The following is a 10,538-nucleotide window of genomic DNA, read 5'->3' as shown; positions in this document are numbered from 1 at the left end:
CGTGAACGGGGAGAGTGGCTGGACACCGGGTGAGGGGAGTCAAGGCGGCCGGCAGAGCGCAAGCCCAGGCCCTCCTTGGACCTGGAAGGCTGTGCATTTTCGCGGCATTTGTATTTTCCTGACATTTTCCACGACGCCTTCTTTTAAAGGGAAAATGCCCAGGGCTGCTTCAACCAATTGGTCGCTCTGGGTTCTGGGGCAGCAGCCCTGCCCCTGTGGGGGCTCAGACTCTCGCTCACAGCCTCCCCTCCTGGGGTCAGGGCCCTGGCGCTTTTCTGGGGTTTTCCAGCCTGGGGAAGGGTTGCGGGGGCCAGCGGGGTCACGCGCTGTAGGGCAGGCAGGAGGCAGTGAGCTGGTCCTTGGCAGGGCGACACGGAGCTGTCCATTCTCTGCTCCCCGCTGCGGCACGGATCCAGCGGCCGCAGACCCAGACGTGGGTTTGGGGCTGGCGGAGGGGCCCCAGTGCGGAGCGTGGGAGAAGGGAAGATGGGGGCAGCAGGGTCCCTTGCTTCCCGCCCCAGAGAAGGCTCCGTCCCACACCCCGGAGGTAGCGCCTGCCCTGGCTTCTCAGCTCCGGGTGACGACCCTGTCTCCTCCTTTTAGACCCTCCCCTCAGCCCTGGACCCCTGCTCCACTGCTGCCAACAGGTCTGAACTGTCCCCCAGAAAATGGCTCAGAAATCCCTTTCATCGCAGTGTAATGTGCATGCAGTGGGGGGCACCCAGGCCATTCTCCTGACTCAGGCGTCCCCTGGAACCCATGCCCCTTTCCCGTCCCTGCCCCCCCACCCCTGCCATCCCCACAGCCGCTTGTGGCTCTCCCTACAGTCACCACATTTGCGAGACGGTGGACCTAAGTGGGGCTGAAGCGGGAAGGAAGCGCGCTGGGAACCTGGGGCTGTGGCCTCGGAGGCGCAGGCGGAGCCGGGAGGAAGCACGTGGCAGGGAGCAGCGCGCCCCTCCCCCCCACCCGCCTGTGCCAGTGGCCGCGGGCTCCCAGGTGCTGGGCGCAGAGGCGGGGAGGGCTCCGGGCTGCTGGATACGCGGGAGGCCTATGGAGACTCCGGGCCCAGGAATGCGGGCCGCGGGCTGTGGGGCGGGGACGACAGGGGTGACTGAGGCGTGTTGCTAAGCTACCTGCACAATGGACATTCCAGGCACTAGGCAACCGGGCAGGAGCTCTTTCCCGGGGAGGGGTAGGAACCAGAGGCCCGGCCTCCCCTATCCTCCAGCTCTGCTGCCCCCCAACCTGAAGGTGCACAGGGTGCCTGGCCCCTCGGGGGAGAGTGCAACCTCTTCCCAGTGCCTGATCCCCTGCGGTCACCTCCGTGACCCAGGCCCAGGAGCTGGGCTCCTGCAACATGGGGTGACCCAGCCCTCCCTGCCTGCCCCCAGCCTCTGCCTCCTCTGCTCATGCTTCCTGGCTAGTGCCCCCAGCCCGGAGTCCAGATGCAGGGACTTCAGGGGGCCCCGGGCAGATCTTAGAGGTTTTGGTGGGACCCCAGTCCTCTGCCATCTGCTGTTTGTCCCTGGCTCTTGCGCTTGGCACCCCCACCTCGAGTCTGGCCAGGGCAGGCTCTGCTCGCAACCACGTCTGGCAGGGCCCCCAGCGGCTGTCCCCGGTGTCCAGCCTGGCCTCTGTTTGTCTGGGACCAGCCAAGGCCTTTTGTTTTGCTCCCTTCAGGCTCCACTTCCTCCCTCCGCGGGGAGACTGCTAAGGAGCTCTGGGCCCAAGTGCCACCAGCTGGCGGGGGAGGGGGGCGGCTCAGCAGGCTAGGGAGGGAGGTCCACGTGTCCACGCAGCCGGCTTCCCACCCCACAGCCCTTACTGAACTCCTAGGTCAGGCCACCAGACCTTCGCCCACGCATCTCCCCCATCCAGCGCCTTCTCTCCCCTGGGTCCCCTGCACCAGGGCTCCCCCCGCTGGAGAGACCAATCGAGGCCGCCAGCCCCTCTCACCCCACTACGCTTCCGCGCACGTGCAAGCATGTGCACACGCGAGCGCGTGCGCGCGCGCGCACACACACACACACACACACACACACACACACACAGCAAACACACGCACAGGCCAGGCATCACGGGATCCCGGGAGGAGCCAGTTTGGGTGGCAGAGGGCGAGGCGCTCTGCCTTGAGCCTCCCCCCACGAGCAAGCCCCGCCCCAGTCTAGTGGCATAGCGGCTGCGCCTGCCCCAGGACAGCCTCCTAACACCCCGGCTCTCTCCCCTTCCTGCGGCCCCCACCCCTGAAGCCTGGTGGCCTGCCTATCCGGGGAACACCCAGATACAGACACGATCCAACAGAGCTGAGGCCCCCACAGCTGCCCCAGGCCCAGCATAGCGTTTGGGGTGGGGTCTGCACCCCAGCCGGTGCTGTCACTCCTCGGGAGCTAAGCCCAGGGATCGGTGGCTTCCGCCCCTCCCCCATGCCATTCATTTTCCCAGGAGGAAGGCTGGGCCTGGCCTAGGCTGAGTTGGGGCCCCTTGGGGTCTCTTTTAGGCTGAGAGCTGGGGACAAAGAGGCAGCTGCCAGCGGGGGGGTGGGCACGGCGGCCTTTGTGCGCGTCCGGCCCCTCTTGGTGACCTCACTGCCGGCCAGTGAAGGGCCCTTTCTTCCCAAAGGCGGCCGTTGGGAATCCGCCTGGGGACAAAGCCGCTGCCAGGCGGGGAACAAGTGAGTGGACGGCCCCCCTCATGGCATAAATTAGGGGGCCTGAGGTGGAGGAGGGGAGGGCAGTTGCAGCTGGCGCCTGAGGCAGAGCACACCCATGCGCGTGTGCAAACATATAGACGGACAGCCCCACCCCCCCACTCACAAACGGGTGCATGGGGCTGTCCCCTGTGCAAGCCTCATTCATTCATTCCTCCCGCGTGGGGCGCGCTGGCCTGGGGACACAGCATCTGCTGGTGAAGCAGTGAGGACGTCTGCTGGGCGCTGGGCGCTGGGCACTGGGCGTCCCTGGGCGCAGGGACTCTGGTCCCCAGCGGGAGCTGGGACTGAGTCTGCAGGTGGACCCCCAGAGCTCCCTGTCTGCAGGTGTCTGAGGTCCAGCGGGTGCCCCGGCCTGAGATCCCATGGCAGGTGTCTCGGCCTTCCAGCTCACCAGGTGAGGTCAGGAAAACAACGGGTTTCCGATGAGTGGTGTCTTGTGACACCTACCCCCTGAGGGGCCAAGGGCTTCCTGTCTCCAGGGTCCCTCCTGCTCCACAAAGTATCCTCACAGCCGTATTGACCCTCAGCCCTCCCTGTCCAGGGCACTGCCCCTGCCCCAGGGATGACTCCTGTGTGAGACCCTTGGGATGAGGGGGGAAGGGGTCCAGGGTGGCCAACGGCAGCAGGCCCATGTGGACGTCAGGAGGCTCAGCCAGCATGGGTCACGACACTGTCCCTCAGGCCGCCTCACGAATGCACCAGGTCCCCTCTGGCAACTTGCTTAGCCTCCCTGCGCACTGGAAACACTTGTCCCCATCCCCACAGCTTCAGGCCAGGCAAGCTTCCTGCCGGCGGAGGCAGTGGGCTTGGAGCTGGCCCTGGCCGGTCAGCTGGGTCCCAGAGGCAGGCACGGCTGCTCTCAGGCCCAGGGGCTCTCCCTCAAAGCATGGCGGCCCTGCCTGGCGTGAGTGCAGTCTGGCCCTGGTGTCCTGGCCCTGCTGATGACCGACGCTGAGAAGGCATCTGAGCCGGTGAAGGGCACTGGCCCTCCCATGGGTCGCATCCCTTGAGGGGACGTATGTGCAGCTCAGGGCTCTCTTCACAGTGCTCCCGGCTGCCCCTCCCACGCTGGGAAGCCTTGACCTGAGGCCTAGGGTCGGGGTCCAGGGAACTTTGAAGCCTGCTGTCACCGCAGCAGCACAGAGAGCCCTGAGATTTCTGGGCGGCTCCAAAGCTCTTTTGCAACCCCTGAGACCACAGCCCACCCGGAAGCGGGAAGGACACTGGGGTGGCTGGGCACCTACTGGGTGCTGGGCATTTCTGCACCCCCCTCCCTTCTATGGAACAGGAGACTGAACACCCTCGGGCTGCGCCCAGCATCCAGGGGCGGCCGGCCGGCCGGGAGGGGGCCCGCAGACGCCGGGCGCGCAGCCCCGCTGCCCCGCCCCAGGCCGGGAAGCTGGGAGCGGAAGCAGGGAGCCGGGAGCCCGAGCACTCGGGACGGGAGCGGGGACGGGGAGCGCTTGGGGCCGCGTTGCCATGGCGCCGCCGCGGGCCGCCCCGTGCACGTTCCCAGCGCACCTCCCGCCGCTGCCGGGGCTCGGGCTCGGCCGGGTCAGGGGCTGCTCCCAGTCGCCCAGCCCCGCTCCAGCCCCAGGCCCCGGCCCACCTGCCTCTGCCGGGGCGGGGGGCAGGGGTGTCCCAGGGCGGACCGCGTCTGTCCCACCTCGTCACGCAAGCGCGCGCACACGCAAGCGCGTCCAGAGCACAGCGCGCGCGCACGCACACACCGCGCCGCGCATACGTGCGCGCGCGCGCAGAGCACACACGTGCGCACACGTGCGCAACCGCACGAGGCGCACCGCGGAGCGCGTGGAGCCACTGCCCTGGAGTCCCCAGGAACTTCACGTCCACCCCCAGGCGAAGCGGGAGGCAAGATGTCCGCGCAGAGCTTCAGTTCCCAGACCTGCCCGGGCTCCTGGAGCGCGGCTTCGGGGGTCTTGGCCGCCTCTGCTTGCCAAGTGCTGCGGAGGAGAGGCAGCTCTGCTGGACGAGGACTTAGGGGACACCCTGGTCTAAATGGAGGACATGAATGGCTCTGAGTTCAGATGAGGTCTGCCTCCAGGAGGCTTTGGGACCTACTGGGCTCCTTGCCACGTGATGGCTGCGGCCACCCCCAGGGCTCCACGTGGGCCCCCTTCACAGACAGTGGCCCAGAAACACACGGGTGGGTAGCTGCCTTGGCCAAGGCCTCGGGCTGTCACCGGGGCCAGTGGAGCACAGAGAGGCCCTGGGGCCCTGGGCAGCTGGCCCTGACTCCCTTTGTCATCTGATGTCAAAGGGTGGGGTCTGGACATCAGGGAGGGGACCCAGGTTCTGTGAGCTTCTGCAGGACCCCACTGAGGGTGGACAGGGACAGAGGCAGTGGCTGCTGGGAGGCTCCAGAAGGCTTCCTTGGGCAGAGGCAGGGGCTGGAACCAGGGTGCTGGGGCAGGGCAAGAGTCAGCCGACATTAGAGCAGGAGACCGGAAGAGAGCCTTCCTTTCTCCTGGGGCAGAACTGATGGCAAGGAGGGGAGGCTTCCCTTGTGTGGAGCTCACGGCCATGGTGAGGCCACACCGGAGGCCAGAAGTTAAGGTCCTCCACCTGCCAGCTGTACCCTGGGTCGCCAGGAGGTCATGCTAGGACTGGTGCCATCAGCACCTGTGCCCTGCTCCTCCCTGGCCCCGGCCTGCCGTGCTTGGTGACAGGTGCTCTTTGCCTGGTTCACCATCACCTGTGCTGTCTTGCTTGCTGCTGACCCCACAGTGCCATGTGGGGCCCCTGTCAGCCTGGGGACAGCCCTGGGAGGCCTGCTGGGGGGAAACTGAGGCTGGAGAAGAGCAGGATTGCAGGGCAGCCCTTCCTGACCCTGAGGGTCCAGACCCCAGCCCAGGTACACCTATGGGCTCCTTCCCTCTTTTCAACTTCTTTCTTGACTTTCTCCACCCTGTTCCCCTAGAGCCCAAAACACAGGAGCTGTAGTGGGGCCTGAGGACAGAGGAAGGGGTGGAGATTACCCAGAGGAGGGGGTGTCTCTCCAAGGCCAGAGCACCACAGAGCCCCAAGGGGCCAGCGCAGGGGGTTGCGGGCAGGAAGGGGGAGCTGGGGTTACCCAGGAGGGGGGACCCGCCTGCGGGGAGAAGGGCGCAGGCAGCGTGGGCTCCTTGTCTGCCAGGCGGGGGCCCACCCTGACGGCGCGGCAGCCCGTGGGGCCTGAGGCGGGTCCGCCAGACCCAGCTCCGAGGGGCGGCGGAAGCTGCGAGAACCACGGGGCTCCGCGCCGACCTTCCGCCGTGGCGCGTGGTTGTGGCGTTGACGGGTCGCGGAGCCCCCACGGGCAACCAGCTCGGGCCCGGAGCCGCGGCCACCTGTCCGCCAGCGCGAGGGCAGGTGCGCTCAGCGGGGACCCAGGAGCGACAGCTGCGCGGCCGGCCCGCGGCTCGCTCTCCGCGGTTCCCTCCACCCGGCGAGGACCCCGGTCCCGGACGCCGGGTCGCGGGCGCCGCCTGGCGGCCGCTCTTCCCCACAGCGCACGACCAGCGCCGGCCCGCCAAGGTCAAGGGGGCCGCGTGCCAAGCAGGTGCGGGGACAGCGCGGGCTGGCTGTGGGGAGGGCCAGGGGCGTGGAGGGGCTGGGGGTGGCGGAGGGTTTGGTCGGGTCCTCCTTGTCCCCTGGCGCTCTCACCGGGAGGGGTCCCCTGAGGCGCCCTCCCAAGCCTGCCGTTGCCCAGGCTTAGCATAGGGAGGGACACCCACGGGACAAGTCTCTGCTAGGCTTGGTGGAGCTGTGGCGGTCGGGCCTCGGGGAAAGCGCCGGGTCCCAGAGGGCCACCTGAATTGCTGTATCACACCTGGCTCTCTGTTCTTGGGGACTTTCTGATTCGGGATGCAGTCCTGTCCCTCAAGGCGCCCCCAGCTCGCCCAACAGCCAGCAACGCGGACTCTCACCTGACCTCCGGTCACGCACCTCAAGGCCTTTGCCTGGGCTGTGGTCTGCCTGCAGGCGCTCCCGGATCCTGTACAGCCCGGCTCACAGGCCCGCCCCACTAGCCATGTTGGTTCAGGGAGAACTTCCTTTCTTCTGAGTGCCCGGGTGGGCAGGGAGAGCGGAAAGCTGGGTGTCCCAGGGCAAGTGAGGCATCTGGAGCTGGGAGGCGAGGGCCCTCGGGAGTGCCCTGGGCCTGCCTAAGCTGGCCTACCTGGAGGGAAGCATGAGGAGGCTGTAGGGGGGTGCCCACGCGAGACCTCAGGGTGAGGGCCGCGGCGGGTGACTCACTGCCGCAGGCCCCAGGGTGGCAATAGGCAAGGGACAAGTGCCCTGTGCCCATTGCATCTTTGTGCCTTTATTGTTATTTTTATTTTTTAAAGATTTTATTTATTTGTTTGACAGACAGAGATCACAAGTAGGCAGTGAGGCAGGCGGAGAGAGAGGGGGAAGCAGGCTCCCTGCGGAGCAGAGAGCCCGATGTGGGGCTTGATCCCAGGACCCTGGGATCATGACCTGAGCCGAAGGCAGAGGCTTAACCCACTGAGCCACCCAGGCGCCCCTTCTTTTCTTTTAAGATTTTATTTATTTATTTGAGAGAGAGAAAGAGAGAGAGCATGATATGCAACAGGTCAGAGGGAGAAGCAGACTCCCTGCTCAGCCGGGAGCTGGATGTGGGACTCCATCTTGGGACTCCAGCATCAAGACCTGAGCCGAAGGCAGTTGCTTAACCCACTGAGCCACCCAGGCGTCCTGCATCTTTGTGCTTTTAATAACCAGCTCCTGTCGTTAGTGAGCCAGACCTGGGGAGTTCTCCCACTCACCTGCTTCTGTGACTGTTCCCACACGTATTCTCTCTGGTCAGGCAGGCCAGACCCCTGGGAGTCCCCACCTCTGGGGCCGCCCTCACTGTGCCACCCCAGATCCTCGCCCTGGGTCCCTCCCTCTGCCTGCTGCTCCGCACCCCCGCAGGCCCCCGCCCTCGCCCCACGGCTCCCAGTTCAGCGCCCGCCCCTGCCACCAGGGTGAGTACCGAACCGGGCAGCCAGTCCTGAAAGCCTGGGAGGCTCCCGCGGCTCCCGGGGGGCTGCCATCCAGCTGCTCCGTGCCCGCTCTGCCCCTGCTCCCTGCTGAGCTCTGCCGGGCCCTCGGGTATGCCTGGCACCGGGCTCTGCACTCCACCCCTGCTACTCCCTCACCCCTGGGGGCTCGGTGTAAAAGGTGTGCCCTCAAGGACCGTCCTCCGACGCCCCCACCGGGGCACACGTGCGGTGTATGCACCCACCCTGAGCTGTGTGCCCCATGACCCTCGTCTGCCTTTCCCCTGGACACGGGGACACTCCTGGGGCTGGTGCTGCCGACCTCCCAGGTACCCCGGACAGGGCCCCATGGAAGTGTGCTGCAGGAACACAGGAGGCCCTCCCGGACTCAGGAGGTCACCCCATCCCTCTCTGCTGTCCTCTTGCCAGCTCCGGTGGGGGCCGTTTGCCGTCATTCACTCCGAGAACTAGTTATGGGTTGGTCAGGTGCTGTTCTAGAGACTGACAATCCTGCCAGGAAGAAACCAGTTTTGTGACCTTAGAGTCCATCTGGAGACCAGAGTGACTGGACATGCGCTGTGGCTTCTGGCCGCGGGACTCCCCGCCGAGCCCAGTGGGCCGGATCGCCACTGGTCTCAGCAGGTGGTGTGCGCTGTCGGTCCCGCTGCCCTGGGGGTTCACTACTGGCCGCTCAGCGGTCACCGGACGTGCCGAGGACCAGGGACTGGAGCCAAGGAGCCGATCCTTTCTGCAGGGCCGGCCACCGGGAGGTCACAGGGCTGCCTGTAACCAGGCACAAGATGGGAGCAGTTCCATTCTCTGCCCTCCCTAGGGAAACAGAGCAACCCAGACAGTGAGAGAGAAGGGTGGCCCGGACCCAGACCTCGGGGGTCCTGGGGGGACCCTCCAAGCCCATTCCCACCATGTGAGCTCTGGTGCAGTGTCCCTCTTGGCAGAGGGTTCCTGCCTCTGCCTGACACCCTGGACCTTGGGCACCTTGCTGTCCGGCCCCGGACTGGCCAGGAAGATGACAAGACCAAGGAGGCCACAGCGTGCTCTCCTGGGGAAGGGGCTCGCTTCCGTGAGGGCTGCCTGTGTCCCTTCAGCTCCTCGCCCGGCTAGGTGCTCAGCCGAGGGCGGTCGGTCAGCGGCGAGGGCGGCAACACAGCAGGCCCCGGTCTGGGGGCCCTGGGCAGGGGGAATGAGGTGGTGGCTATAGGGCCAGTTCCTGACCGCGACACCAGGACTCCAGGTGCGGGTGCAGTAGACCAAGGTTCTTTGAATCCTGACGAGCAGAAAAGCAGGTGATTTTGAGATTTCATTTTCTAAGGGGCACCCGGGTGGCTCAGTGGGTTAAAGCCTCTGCCTTCGGCTCAGGTCATGATCCCAGGGTCCCTGGATCGAGCCCCGAGTTAGGCTCCCTGCTGAGCAGAGAGCCTGCTTCCTCCTCTGCCTGTCTCCCTGCCTACTTGTGATCTCTGTCAAATAAATAAAAATCCTTAAAAAATTTTTTTTTCTTTTGGCAAGTGGTGCTCATTCCTGGCTGGGCCCCGAGGCAGCGGATGGTGAACTGCCCGTGGAGCTACTGAAATCTGGGACTTTCCCCTCGTATTCAGCAAGTTCTTGAACAGGTATTGTGCAGAGAACATTACTTCCCAAGAAGAGTTCCCTGAAAGGACATGGGGAGTCTGGGACGCAGTGTGGGGTGGCCTGGCGAGGGTGACATGGGAGCCAGAGGCCGGGGAGCTGTGGGAGGGAGGGCCGGTGCGGAAGTCACGCCCGCAGCCTGGCCAGGTAGGAAGGCGACGGGACCATCCAGCTCTGCGTCCCAGGCCCCTGGAGGACGGGGACCGGGACACTCATGTCAGCGTGAGGACTGGCCATGGTCGCTTGGGAAACAGGCTGCAGGAGAAAGGCTCAAGAGGTTAGATTTTATTCTGAGAGAGCAGAATAAATTTCTCCCGGGGAGGGGCAGCGGAGAGAGACAGAGTCTCAAGCAGACTCCGGGGCGGAGCACGGAACCCGATGCGGGGCTCGATCCCACGACTCTGAGATCGTGACCTGAGCCGAAACCAAGAGTGAGACGCTCAACTGACGGGGCCACCCAGGCGCCCCGCAATATCTCAAGTTTAAAGGATTATTGTGTAAATCAAATGGCCTGTGTTGTGACCGTGCAGTGAAGGCGACACGTGGGGCCAGGCGGTGCTGCTCCAACGGGCGCCACGGCCTCCTGGAAGCTCAGGAACGTGCTCGGATCCGAAGAGGAGTAGGAAGGAGGTATTTTTCCGCTTATAATTCACAATGAAGAGCCATGAGGACAGAATAAGACACTGGTTTGAGACAGTATTTCTTTTGAAGTTTTCCCATTAAAAGGGATGCAGGGCAGGGGCAGGGAGCCCGGCTGGCGGTTGGTCGAGCACGCCACTCTTGATCTCCAAGCTGCTATTTGAGCTCCATGCTGGGTATAGAGGTTACTTGGGAAAAAAAAAAAATATATATATATATATATATATATATATATATATATATATATATATATATATTTATATATATATTTAAAGATTTTATTTTTTTGAGAGAGGGAGGGAACACAAGCAGAGAGAGCGGGAGCAGGAGAAGCAGACTTCCCGCTGAGCAGGGAGCCCGATGCGGGGCTTGATCCCAAGACCCTGGCAGCATTGAAGGCAGAGGCTTAATGACTGAGCCACCCAGGCGCCCCTTAAAAAAAAAAGGCCACAGGGTTTATTGATGTTTGGAGCCTAATGTGGTGCTCCTGAGCCAGAGGCCTCCTCAGCCTTCAGCGCTAAGGGCTCACTTAA

Source organism: Neovison vison, chromosome 13 (assembly GCF_020171115.1).
Source record: "Neovison vison isolate M4711 chromosome 13, ASM_NN_V1, whole genome shotgun sequence".
NCBI classification, from domain to species: Eukaryota; Metazoa; Chordata; class Mammalia; order Carnivora; family Mustelidae; genus Neogale; species Neogale vison.
The sequence above is the reverse complement of the archived record's forward strand: the minus strand, read 5'-3'. Positions refer to the sequence as shown.